The sequence below is a fragment of the Nicotiana tabacum genome, chromosome 22, assembly GCF_000715075.1.
Source record: "Nicotiana tabacum cultivar K326 chromosome 22, ASM71507v2, whole genome shotgun sequence".
Taxonomy (NCBI): domain Eukaryota; kingdom Viridiplantae; phylum Streptophyta; class Magnoliopsida; order Solanales; family Solanaceae; genus Nicotiana; species Nicotiana tabacum.
The window spans coordinates 162,523,417-162,536,406 of NC_134101.1; positions in this window are offsets into that span (position 1 = coordinate 162,523,417).

Consider the following 12,990-nt stretch of genomic DNA (forward strand, 5'->3'; position numbering starts at 1 on the left):
TGGCAGCAACTTTGTCTTGCGGGTCGAGGTCTGCGCGCGCGTTGCCGTGGGCACGCGCGACACTTGCTATGTTGGCCTGAGACTGGGCGCTGGAGCTTGGCATCAGGATCTGTGCGCGAGGCACTGCTGGAATGGGCCGGCAGCTGGGCGCTGGCGAGGCATCAGGATCTGCGCGCGCGACATTATCGGGGCGCGCGGCGCTGTTGTTATTGGCCAGCCCTTGGGCGTTGGCGAGAGGCATCGGTGTGGCGACAGAGGCGCATGCGCGCTTGTCACTTGGCGCAGCCAAGACCACGGGGCTGGCCATGGCGCTAGATATTGTGAGGCTTGCTAGGCCGCCATGGGGCGCGGCCAAGGGGTCATGGGGCGTGTCTGGAAAGCAGCCCATGACATATGTTGTGTAGGTGAATCCAGTCTCAATTTTCCAAACTTTGCTAAAGTATCAGCCACTCTATTGCCCTCTCGACCAGTTGAGCTCTCCTTGCTCTCTATTTATTTGTGAAAAAAGAAAAACAAATGCTTAAAAGTCTTGCAGTAATGTTTGTAGATTAAAAAAATTGAGTTTTTCCTTTTGTAGTTTGAATATATTTTTACCTTTTTCTGAACCACTCAAAATTTTTCTGCTGGTTTTGCAATTAAAGAGCATTATATTAGTTTTGAAGTTTTGACTAAACTATTTATGGACCGAGGCTGTTCTTTTAAGCTCGTTTGTAGGTAAATGATACTTTGTTATTGTAAATTTTATTATTAGATTAAAATGAAATACAAATTAAGTTTAAAATGCAGATATGATTTTATACAATTCAAGAAGTGAGCATCTTTTACATCCTGCACATCATATTTGATAATTAAGAACAAGGAGTGTAAAAGGTGAAATATATTAGTCATGGGGATATAGTAGCTTTCAGAGGTTACAACAGCGGCGAAATCATGATTTTCACCAAAATAGATTCAAAATATAAAAAAGTAAACGCACAAATAGGATCCAACTTCCCTTGTTTGTAAAAAAAGGTTAAATATATAGGAGGTGAAGTACAATTAGAGGGATTGTGTAACCTTCTAAGTTAGCTTGTTTCCTAAGTCCGAAAAAGAAAAAGAAAAAGAAAAAGAAAAAATGGACGGAAAAGAGAAATTACATGTTATTTTATTTTTCTTTTTGACTATACCAAGTTATTAAAAATCATTAATAATTCACCTGAAAGTAAACCAATTAATTTCTCTTACACTTTAATTAACCCTTCCTTTATTCTCCTTATATGGAAATTAACAACGCGTCCATGGGTCAACAATGTGTGTTGACTATTGTCTTGTAACAGTGCATAATTCTGATTTAATGTGGAGAGACTTTGTTCATGCAAATAAACTTGTTTTTAGTTAATTATATTTAGTACTAATCAAAATTAACAGCTAAGTACCTACCGTTGACTGACTTTTAACTTGTCTCAAATCTCAGCGTCAAGCCGTCCGCGACATTATTTGTCTTTTCATTATGAAAAGTGCCAATACATGAGAAGTTGAGAACTTACTATGAAGAGAATAAAAGTATCTTTATACGTATTTATATAATGTCAAGAAATATTTGAAAGTTTTCCCTCCATCATATCTCTCTTTCCTTTTTGTGCAACAGTGAATTCTGTGTGTTAGATATTGTCAGAGAGTATTTCAAATATAAGATTATATATCGGATATATAGTCAAATATTGTAGGTAGAAGGCGTGATCTCAGGGATGCATTGTTGACTTATATGTCTAGCTTTTGTGTATATATTCTCGATGTAATTTATCATTTTAAGCATGAAGTGAAATACACTTACATCATTCACATGGTATCAGAGCCTCTACGATCTCGGCAGAGACTCATACCCTTTTTTTTCGGCTGCTTTTTCCGGCAGTCACTACTCCGGGTCAGATCTTGTTACCCTCTGACTCCCGACTCCATTAGTAGTCTCCTTTCCCGGCCACATCTTGTTTCCATAATCTTGAGTTCAGAAAGAAAGGCACCAATCTTGCCATTTTTGCAACACAATAAGAAATTTCTCTACTTTTGCTTCTTCTTGTTGTTATGAGTCGTAATGAGATAGAAAGAAGAGTTGCTGGGTCTTGTATTTTGAGAGAGGAATAGAGTAATTGGGTTTATGATAAGCTTTTCGTTAAAACTAATTCAAGTCCACTTTATTGTCCAACCTCTTTATTTTGTCCCACCTTCCTTTTTTCCACAAAGTTCACTATTGATATCCGTTTTTCCTCTACATCAAACCATTACTTTGGCTTATTCTGGATTCTAGTGGAAGCTATTTGCAACATATTATTTTTACCTATTTGATCTTTCCGGAATTAGAATCTCAAAATGTCGGAGCAAGATGATTCTTCACAGAGAGGTGAGTCACCCACAGCAGAAGAAGTCAAACCATTTTTCTCTTCAATTTTAAATTCTTTTACTATTACTACTGTTAAATTACAAGGTAGTAATAATTACTCACCGTGGTCTTCTTCAGTTGAGATGTGGTTCCTGGGACAGGGATATGAGGACCACTTAGTCAAAAATACTAGTAAAATTGGCTCTAGTGAAAAGACTAAGTGGACTCGAATTGATGCACAATTATGTAATCTTTCATGGAACTCTTTGGATCCTAAATTACTCAACTTGTTTCAATCTTGTAAAACTTGCTATAAAGTTTGGACTAAAGCTAAAGCTTTGTATACGAACGATATACAACGAATATACAAAGTAGTTTCGGATTTAGTCCAACTTCAGCAGAACAATCAAGATATGGCGAGTTATTTAGGACAAATAGATACCTTGAAAGATCAATTTGACTCACTCATGCCATTTACTGCAAGTGTCACCACCCAGGAGTAACAAAGAGATAGGTTCTTTATGGTTTTGGCACTGAAAGGACTTCGATCTGATCTTAGCCCTGTAAAGGATCAGATCTTGGCAAGCTCAGTAGTTCTTTCATTAGTTGAGGTTTCAGCTCGATTATTGCGTATTATAACAAAAACACTTGATACTAATAAAGTGGAGACATCTGTATTAGCTGTGCAAAATGAAAATTCACAGGAACAAAATGTCTATCAAAGAGGAAAAGGTAAAAGCACCAGACCCTACTGCAATTATTGCAACAAGACAGGTCATACTCTCCAAACTTGTTGGAAACTGCATGGCCGACCATCACATACAAACAATCGCAGTACAACCCACATGGTCCAAAATGGTGGTGAAACAGATGATCAACATGCTGATTTTATTACTTTATCTAGAGTGGATTATAGTGATTACCTGCAGTATCAAGCGGCTAAACAACAATCACTCTCATCTGGCACCTCAAAAACTGGTAATTCCTTTGCTTGTCTGAGCAGGTCTTCACCCAATTGCTCATGGATACTGGACTCTGGTGCATCTGACCATATCTCCGGTAATTAGAATCTTTTTTCAAACCTTATTCCTTCCTCAACCCTCTCTGCGGTTACCCTTGCTAATGGCTCGCGAACTGCAGTAAAAGGAATAGGAGAAGTGCAACTTCTTCCCTCTATCTCTTTAAACTCAGTTTTATTTGCTCCAGAACGCCCATTCAATTTGATTTTCATTAGTAAATTAACCAAAAGTCTTAATTGTTCTGTCACTCTTTTTGCTAACTCTGTTGTTGTGCAGGACTGGAGAACGAGGAAGACGATTGGAACATGATATGAGTCACAGGGACTATATCATATGTCCAGATCACAACCACCAGTTGCCTTCACTTCCGCTGCGTCAGCTGATCTACTCCACAGTCGTTTAGGCCACCCCAGTCTTGCAAACCTTCAAAAATTAATTCCTAATCTTTCCACATTGTCTTCTTTTGAATGTGAATCTTGTCAGCTTGGGAAACACACTCGCACTTCGTTTCCTAAAAGAGTCAATAATAAGGCTTCATCTATGTTTGACATTGTTCACTCAGATGTTTGGGGTCCTAGTCGTGTTGTTTCAAGTTTAGGATTTCCGTATTTTGTTACCTTTATTGATGACTTCTCCCGTTGCACATGGGTATTTTCTAATGAAAAATCGTTCTGAATTGTTTTCTATTTTTCAAAACTTTTGCATTGAGGTAAATAATCAATTTGGTATTTCAGTAAAGGTATTACGTAGTGATAATGCAAAAGAGTATTTATCATCCCCCTTCACTAGTTTCATGTCATCTCAAGGAATCACTCCTCAGACTTCTTGTGCATATACTCCTCAACAAAATGGAGTCACCGAACGTAAAAATCGGCATCTCATTGAAACTGCTTGTACCTTACTTATACACCATCACATTCCTCTTTGTTTTGAGGGAGATGCTGTTCTCACTGCTTGCTATCTAATCAATAGGATGCCTTCTTCTGTGTTGCAACATCAAAGTCCTCACTCAATTCTCTTTCCAGGTCAAAATCCCTATCATTTACCTTTGAGAGTGTTTGGATGTACTTGCTTTGTTCATGATCACAGTCTTGGTAATGACAAACTCCAACCAAAGTCAATTAAGTGTGTCTTTCTTGGATACTCTCGTTACCAGAAAGGTTATAAATGCTATGATCCAAAAGCACATAAATATTTGATCTCTGCGGATGTAACCTTCTTTGAGACGTCTCCCTATTTTTCACTAAACACTACAAACCAAAATTTGATGCCTCAAGTTTTTCCAGTGCCTATATTTCCTGTACCGCAGGTTAGTCTTCCAGATAGCCCTCAAGGCTCTCCTACTCCTCTCCAAGTACCTCTAGCTAATACTAATGATAGAACTAAACCTAATCTGGATATATTGGCAGCTCCCCATGACTCATCTTTTGCTCCTAAGTCACCTGCTCCAGTCATGCTTTCATCAGATGTAGTAACTCCACCAATTGCCATACGCAAAGGTATACGTACTACTCAGAAACCAGTACAATTTAACTGCTTAAGTTATCATTGATTGTCCCCATTATATTATACCTTTGTATTTGCTTTATCTCATGTACCTATACCAAAGACTGTTGGTGAAGCATTGGAACATTCATGGTGGAAAGGTGCTATGATCGAAGAAATGACTGCTCTAAAGACCAATAACACTTGGGAATTGGTCCAGTTATCGAAAGGAAAATTTACTGTTGGATGTCGGTGGATCTATACAGTAAAGGTAGGTTCAAATGGAACAATTGATCGCCTGAAAGCTCGCCTTGTTGCTAAAGGATACACCCAGATTTATGGCCTTGATTATGGTGACACATTCTGCCCCGTTGCCAAAATTGCATCTGTCCGATTGCTTATCTCCTTAGCAGCAATGCGTCATTGGTCACTTCATCAACTAGATATAAATAATGCTTTCTTATATGGTGTCACACCCCTTTTTTAACAAACCTTCACTAAACCCTCTTAAATAAATAAAAAGATTTAGTAAAGCTTGAAAAAGATTTTCAATTAGAAAGTGACAAAAATTTATGTTCAAAAGGATTAACTCAGAGTCGCCACCTGACATTTGATTTCGGTGTATCAAGTCACCGTTTTTTCTAAAAATATTTGTTTTTTCCTTTCAAAACACTTGAGACTCCAAAACTAAATCTGCACCAAAGATTCGGGTAAGAGGGTTCATTTGACTCGGGGAGAAGGTGTTAGGCACTCCCCAAGTCCCGTAACTAGTACGGTTGCATACTTGATCAAGTCGACTTTTAAGATATTCAAATTGAGGTAATAACACACAAAAAGAAAATAAACAATCAAAAGAGGCTCGAGGTCGTCCCCACCTAAATGAAAGGAAATTAAAAGAAGAAAAATTAAAGTTCTAAATTATCCTACGCTATTTCTTCTACGATGTTCTTCCCGGCCTTCAATTACATTCACTTCGGGGCATACCCCTGAAATAAAATATATACAAATCCCTCGGGGCATTCCCCGGATAAATTTAACTAAGGGAATGACCTCTCGCCTCAAAACTAACAAAACTCCTAAGGCTTGCCTCCCCAAGTGTGGTCGGCCTAAGTATGTTCCTAGCGGATAATAAAATAAAATAAATAAAATAGAACTAAATAAAATGAAAACTCAATTCTTGCTCATGCGTTAACAACCTAAAATATGCTTCTTACGATCAAAGGGAATAATGAAAGTAATAAACGATTTTTAGTTTAGTCCAAATTATTTTGCTTTAGCATTCCAATCCCCCATAGTACATTTCCAATTAATCATCACTAGCCAACATTTTCTTTCTTTATGTCTTTCATTTTTCACTTTATCAACAATAACAAACAAAACAACAACAACAACAAAATAATGAAAAATTAGTTCAAACCAAGGAAAATCAGATGTCAAGAATCAAACAACCAAATTTAAACTCACAAATGCAATTTTATAACCAAGCAAACACAAGTAAAACAAGATTAGCATGATCCGTTAAACTCAAGAAATAAAAATGTGAGAAGGGGACCTCTGAAAGCGAATCTGAACTTGACTGTTTTGAAGCTCCCAAAAGGATAGGGATGTGACCAAGACCACGAAGGAAATTCGACAAACGACGGACTGACCGAACCTCGCCGGAGAAATTCAAATCTTGCCGACGAACCCGACCTCTACTCGTCCTAGAAAACCGAATCTCAAAGGCTTGACTGGAATTTATGGTTGATGGCCTGACATAAAGCTTATGGGTCGAGATTTATTTTTAAGGAAAAAGATTAATGGATTTCAATTTCTATTATGTTCCTTGCTCGTTTTCACTTTTCTGTTTTTGTTTTCCAATATCCCTATGTGTGTGTGCATCACTGTTTCAGCCTTTCCATGTGTGTGTGTGCTTTTACTGCTGTCTCAGGCGATTGGAGAGGCGAGGAAGATGGATTTTTCGAAAGGGGTGGTCGTTGGTTTGTGAAGGTTGAAGGTTTAAGGGGGTTCTGGTTTTTTGGCATTCAAGAGGCTGAAGAAGAAGACGGGCGATGGGTTGTCCATTGAGTTCTGCCGTTGGTCTCCTCTTTTTTTTGGGTAGGGACTTTTTTAGTCTTGGTTCCAGAAGAAGATGAAAAAGGGTGTAGTCTTTAATGTACTAGGGTAAAATAAATCATGGGCTAGGGTTGAGTTGGGCTATAAATCTACCAAATTGGGCTAAGAAAATGCTGAAAATTTAATTTGCTTTTTAAAAATACTTATAACAAGGTATAAAATAACTTTCAATTGATTTTAATAAACTATTATATTTAAAATAAAACTATAAATTAAAGTTGAAACTATTTTTGGTATTTTCAAAGATTATATTAAAATAAAATAAAAATAGGTTCAAAGTAATTCCTTCTAAAAATGTCTAATACATGAACTAAATAGAGAAATATGGAACTATTTTTTGTATTTTTCAATTTTTGTTCTTAAAATAAAGTAAAATAGTTAAAACTAAGTAAAATAACAATATTAGGCCTAAACTACATATCTAAAAGCTGAAAAGAATAAAATCTCGGGGAGGGTCAAAAATGACATGTCTACAGCTGCCCCTCTTTGACTGGAAATACGAAGTATTTTCAGACAAAGAACGACTAGACAGGTTTTTTGACCTGACCCTTATTTAGAGAGACCAAAAACTAAGAGAATGGAAGAGAATGTGACCGAGCCCTGGTATTTGAGCTGCCTACATATCCTTGGTTATAAAGGAATCAGGCCACGTGTAGTTCAGAAGTGAATGAGGTGATGGAGTATACTGAGGTGGAGAGCCGGTCGAGGTACCGTTCCGTCGAGGTTCTGGTCCGCGGTCCTGTTATTACATCAAAATAAAAAAATGAAAAAGACTAACTAAGCCTATCAACCATGAGTTACAAGATTCCTATCTATAAGTCTTCTGAAGCATGATCTTGAGTCTTGAATGGTTCTTCATGCAGACTTTAGATTTGAACCTTGACGCTTGCTACCTGCAGGTGCTAGTTCATTTTTCTTCAGCTTTCGGATCAAAACCGACACACCATGCTTGTGACTTTAGTCATGTCTTAAGCAATTCACCTTTTGTCTCAGCTTCTGCATTTTGGATTCACTTCCCTTTTCTTTTTCTTTTTTTTCTTCTTTTGCTTTTCTTTTTTTATTATGGATTGAGATTACTTGACTCGCATTGTTGCTGTGAGCTTCTGCTACTTCTAAACTGATTCATTAATTCTGAAATGACTTTAAAATAAACTCTGAAATGTCTTCCCTCGTTCTCCAGGTGGGTGCCTGCAACTAACTTGAAACTTGAAATGACTCTGAAATGTTTTCCCTCGTTCTCCAGGTGGGTGCCTGCAGTCAAAACAACAAAACAAACAAAATATTCTGCCCCAGTTTGCACTAGGAAGATTTGTGAGTTTTTAGCAAAACTGTAAATCACCTATGTTATTGATGCAATGATGAGAGAAAAACTAAAGACTTGACTGGGAGGTGCGTCTCCTGTGAGTAAAACCAAGAACATTTGACTAGCAAATTCATCAGACTAGGTCTTCTATCTTAGGAGAAAAATTCATCAGACTAAGATTTCGATCCTAGGAGAAAATTTATCAGACTAAGATCCTTTTTTCTTTTTTATCTTTTTGTTGTTATCTTAGGAGAAAGATTCATCAGACTAAGACGTCGATCCTAGGAGAAAATTCATCAGACTAGGTTTTCTATCTTAGGAGAAAAATTCATCAGACTAAGATTTTGATCCTAGGAGAAAATTCATCTGACTAGGTCTCTTATCTTAAGAGAAAGATTCATCAGACTAGGTCCCTCTTAGGAGAAAGATTCATCAGACTAAGATTTTGACCCTAGGAGAAAGTTCATCAGACTAGGTCTTTTTGTTATCTTAGGAGAAAGATTCATCAGATTAAGATTTTGATCCTAGGAGAAAATTCATCAGACTAGGTCTTCTATCTTAGGAGAAAAATTCATCAGACTAAGATTTTGATCCTAGGAGAAAATTCATCAGACTAGGTCTTCTATCTTAGGAGAAAAATTCATCAGACTAAGATTTTGATCCTAGGAGAAAATTCATCAGACTAGGTCCCTTTTTTTGTTATCTTAGGAGAAAGATTCATCAGACTAAGATTTTTGATCCTAGGAGAAAATTCATCAGACTAGGTCTTCTATCTTAGGAGAAAAATTCATCAGACTAAGATTTTGATCCTAGGAGAAAATTCATCAGACTAGGTCCCTTTTTTTGTTATCTTAGGAGAAAGATTCATCAGACTAAGATTTTCTATCTTAGGAGAAAAATTCATCAGACTAAGATTTCGATCCTGGGAGAAAATTCATCAGACTAGGTCCCTCTTAGGAGAAAGATTCATCAGACTAAGATTTTGACCCTAGGAGAAAGTTCATCAGACTAGGTCTTTTTGTTATCTTAGGAGAAAGATTCATCAGACTAAGATTTTGATTCTAGGAGAAAATTCATTAGACTAAGTTTCCTATCTTAGGAGAAAGATTCATCAGACTAGGTCTTTTATCTTAGGAGAAAGATTCGTCCGACTAAGATTTCGATCCTAGGAGAAAATTCATCAGACTAGGTCTTCTATCTTAGGAGAAAGATTCATCAGACTAAGATTTTGATCCTAGGAGAAAGTTCATCAGACTAGGTCTTTTATCTTAGGAGAAAAATTCATCAGACTAAGATTTCTATTGGGAGGGAAAATCCATCAGACTAGGACTTTTTATCCTAGGAGGAAAAATGTGAAGAGTAATAGCAATATTTTGTGCACACTAGCAAGACAGGTAAGGAAAAATATTTGAGAAACTTCCCTTTGTCGATTCTTCTCTTCTTTTTTTTTTTTTTTTCTTTTTTCTTGTTTGAACCAACTTGCTTGCACTGCTTTGTTCCTATTTCAAACAAAGAAAACTTGTGAGTTTAAAATATGGTGGTTAGTTTGTGGCCTTGACCTTGAAGGCGGCTGCTTCTGCACTTGCCAAGATAACTTTGATTTCGACTTGGAAGACCTTGCCTGTTATCGACTACCCATTTTCTATCAACCCTTATCGCAGAAAACACCTCTGATCCATTCGATCCCAAATCCTCTATCTGTTGTATTTTGCTCATGAGTTGACATTTACCGAACCCTTGCATTTCACATGAATCCCAAAGCATGTTGATTGTTACCAACTCAGTGCACATACCACTTTTCCCTCACTCATGCCACTTTGATTTGCTGGCCAAATTCGTTTTGTGCAATTGGAAAGCTGGTAGCAAACTTTGAAGTCATTTCCACTTGTTCTGACCAAACAGACTCAAGAAGGGACTCAAACAAAATAAGAGGAACAAAATAAGGGACAAGGAGAAGAGATGATACCTAAAAAGAAAATTACAAAGTAGAAACTTATCAGATGTGGATACCAACTCAAATGACCATGACGTGCACTTTTGGATTAAGTGGCCTAATCTCTCAAGCAAGTCTAATATTCAACTCTTGTTGTACCTCTTCGCTATGAAACTGGGCTTCAGCGCTTCAATTGTCCCATCTGATCCACAATCCTCAATCGACTTGTAGTGCCCTAAAGATTTTTACCATCAAGCCTCTCTCATTTTATTCTTTTCTCAACTCACTGTCGCCTTACAGTGCCCATGAGGGTTTTCACCGATAAGACTCTATCATTTTATCATTTTCTCTCTTTGTACTGAGAACAAAGGTATTACCCATGATACAAGAAGATCATACTTTCACCACGCACTTGATTTGACATCCTCAAAGATCGATCGGAAGGTCTTTTTTTGGACTGTAATGTAGGCTTTTGGACAAGGTTGGAAAGAAAGGGTGGCATGAAGGCTCAAAATAATTTAAGATGAATGGGTTCAAAATTACAACTTTTGGAATCAGGTCTTTGGCAAAATTAAAACCTCTGCCCCAGTTTCTTGGAGTTTGGGAAATTTTTATTTCTTGGGATTTCTAGGACAAACTGCCCCACTCTTGACTTCGGGGGATTATGCAATACTTTATTTGGTGTGACCGAACCGTAAGGCTGCCTACGTATCTTGATGTGTCAAGAATCAGGTCGAATTAGTTCAAACAACAAAGTTGTTTTTTGTTTTTTTTTGATTTTTTTCCTTTTCCTTTTTTTCTTTTTTTTTCTTGTTCTTCTTTTCTTTTTCTTCTTTTTCTCTTTTCTTTTATTTTTCTTCCTTTCCTCGTTCCTTTTTTTTTCTAGTTCCCAACTCTGCTTCTGATTCCAAAAGAGGGGTATGAAACGAAATAAATTAAGGCTCAAAAGGGGCAGCAAAAGATAAAAGTGTTTGGGTAGCAGAACAAAATGCCTTCGTCATACTAAGCTTGAAGAATGCCAAGTACAAACATGCAATCAAAGATAATCAAGGGAATCATACATACTATCTATCGATGGCATCAACAAAAACAAAAAAGTACCAATGGGCAATACCTTTGTCCCAATGAATGATCCTTGCCTGTTCGAAACAGACTTGATTCAAACTTATCTTGATGTAGAAGAATGCATTTTAGTACTGACTGATCTACCTCAAACTGCTTGAGAGACATTCCCTTGTTATATTCTCTCATCAATATCTTGATTTCCCAGACTTACTGCCTTAGTTTCACTCAATTCAAGCCTCAGGTTATTTCAGAATGCGTGAATCTTTACTTGTTTCCTCAATGTTTCCTTTTATCATATTCAAAACCGTGTCATTGCTTCATGATTAGACTAACTTTGAAGACCAGGCTGAGAATTATGCGTGCATGTCATGTCACTAGAGTCAGACTGAAAAGGACTATAAAAGGAAAAGTAACCTAAACAAAAACTGACCAGAACTAACAGAAAATCGGAGATTGCATTAGACAGATGGTGAACAGGGTTTGAACACAACAGGCAAAATAGACATTGGTTACAACCCTAGAACAGTCCTATATAACACTAGACGAGTTACTACCACTAAACGAACTAGGCAACATAAGATGAAGGGTTTGAGCCACAAGACAAAATTCGGATTACAACCCTGAAATAACCTGTACAACCAAAATGACAACAAAATAAACTACCAAAACTCCTCCCTGGCTAGCCAAGAAAGGAGTGTCTTTCCAATTACCAAGCTTGACATCTTAGCCACTGGACTGCACATCAAAATTACTGGGACCTTCACCAGTTTCAATATCATTAACTTCAGTCAGCAAGTTCCCAAGAGGATTCTCATACTCCATGTCACCATGCATCCTCCCCACAAAGTGTGCATCATCATGTGCAGGTAAAGAATTTTGCGCAATTTTCTGGGTGTCATTGTCTTGGATCACAATTATCCCTTCTTGAATCATTCTTTCTATCTCTCTTTTCAAATCCCAACAACTTTCGACATTGTGCCTCTGGGCATTGGAATGGTATTCACACCTTTTAGAAGGATCAAAGCTTCTTGCACGTAGGTCTAGATGATTAGGAGGAATAGGTGCAATTAGGTTATAATACTTTAATTTCTCAAACAAGCTTGCATAGTACTCTCCTATCGGTGTAAAATTATCTTTCAACCTTTGTTTACCTCTATACCCCTGGCTTGGAGGTGGGTTATGGGGCACTTGCAAATTTTGTGGAGGCTGGTGGAAATGTTTCGGTGCTAGCGCTCGCCTTCTGGGGTGTCTTGGTGGTTGGACAATATACTGGGGTGGAGCAACAGAGTATTGTGGGTTCTCAAGGAAATCGTCAAAAAACAAACGAGGTTGGTCATGCCTTCAAAATGTTCTTCTAGGACTTCTTCTCGACCTTGATGTCATCATGATTTCTTCAACCTTCTCACCCGTGCCACTAAAATTACCAGATTCAATTTGGACATCCTGAGTTGCATCTTTGAGACCTGCTTGACTTATAATTCTGCTTGTCTTAAGTCCATCCTCTATCATTTCTCCCATTTTGATTGCTTCTGAGAATGATTTGCCAATTGCGGACATCATATTTTGAAAGTAATCAGGCTATTGAGTCTGAATGAAGACAATGATTAACTTGTGGTCATCCATGGGTGGCTTAACTCTAGCTGCTTGTTCTCTCCATTTAATTGCGTATTCCCTAAAACTTTCAATTGGTTTCTTCTTCAGATTTGAAAAGGAA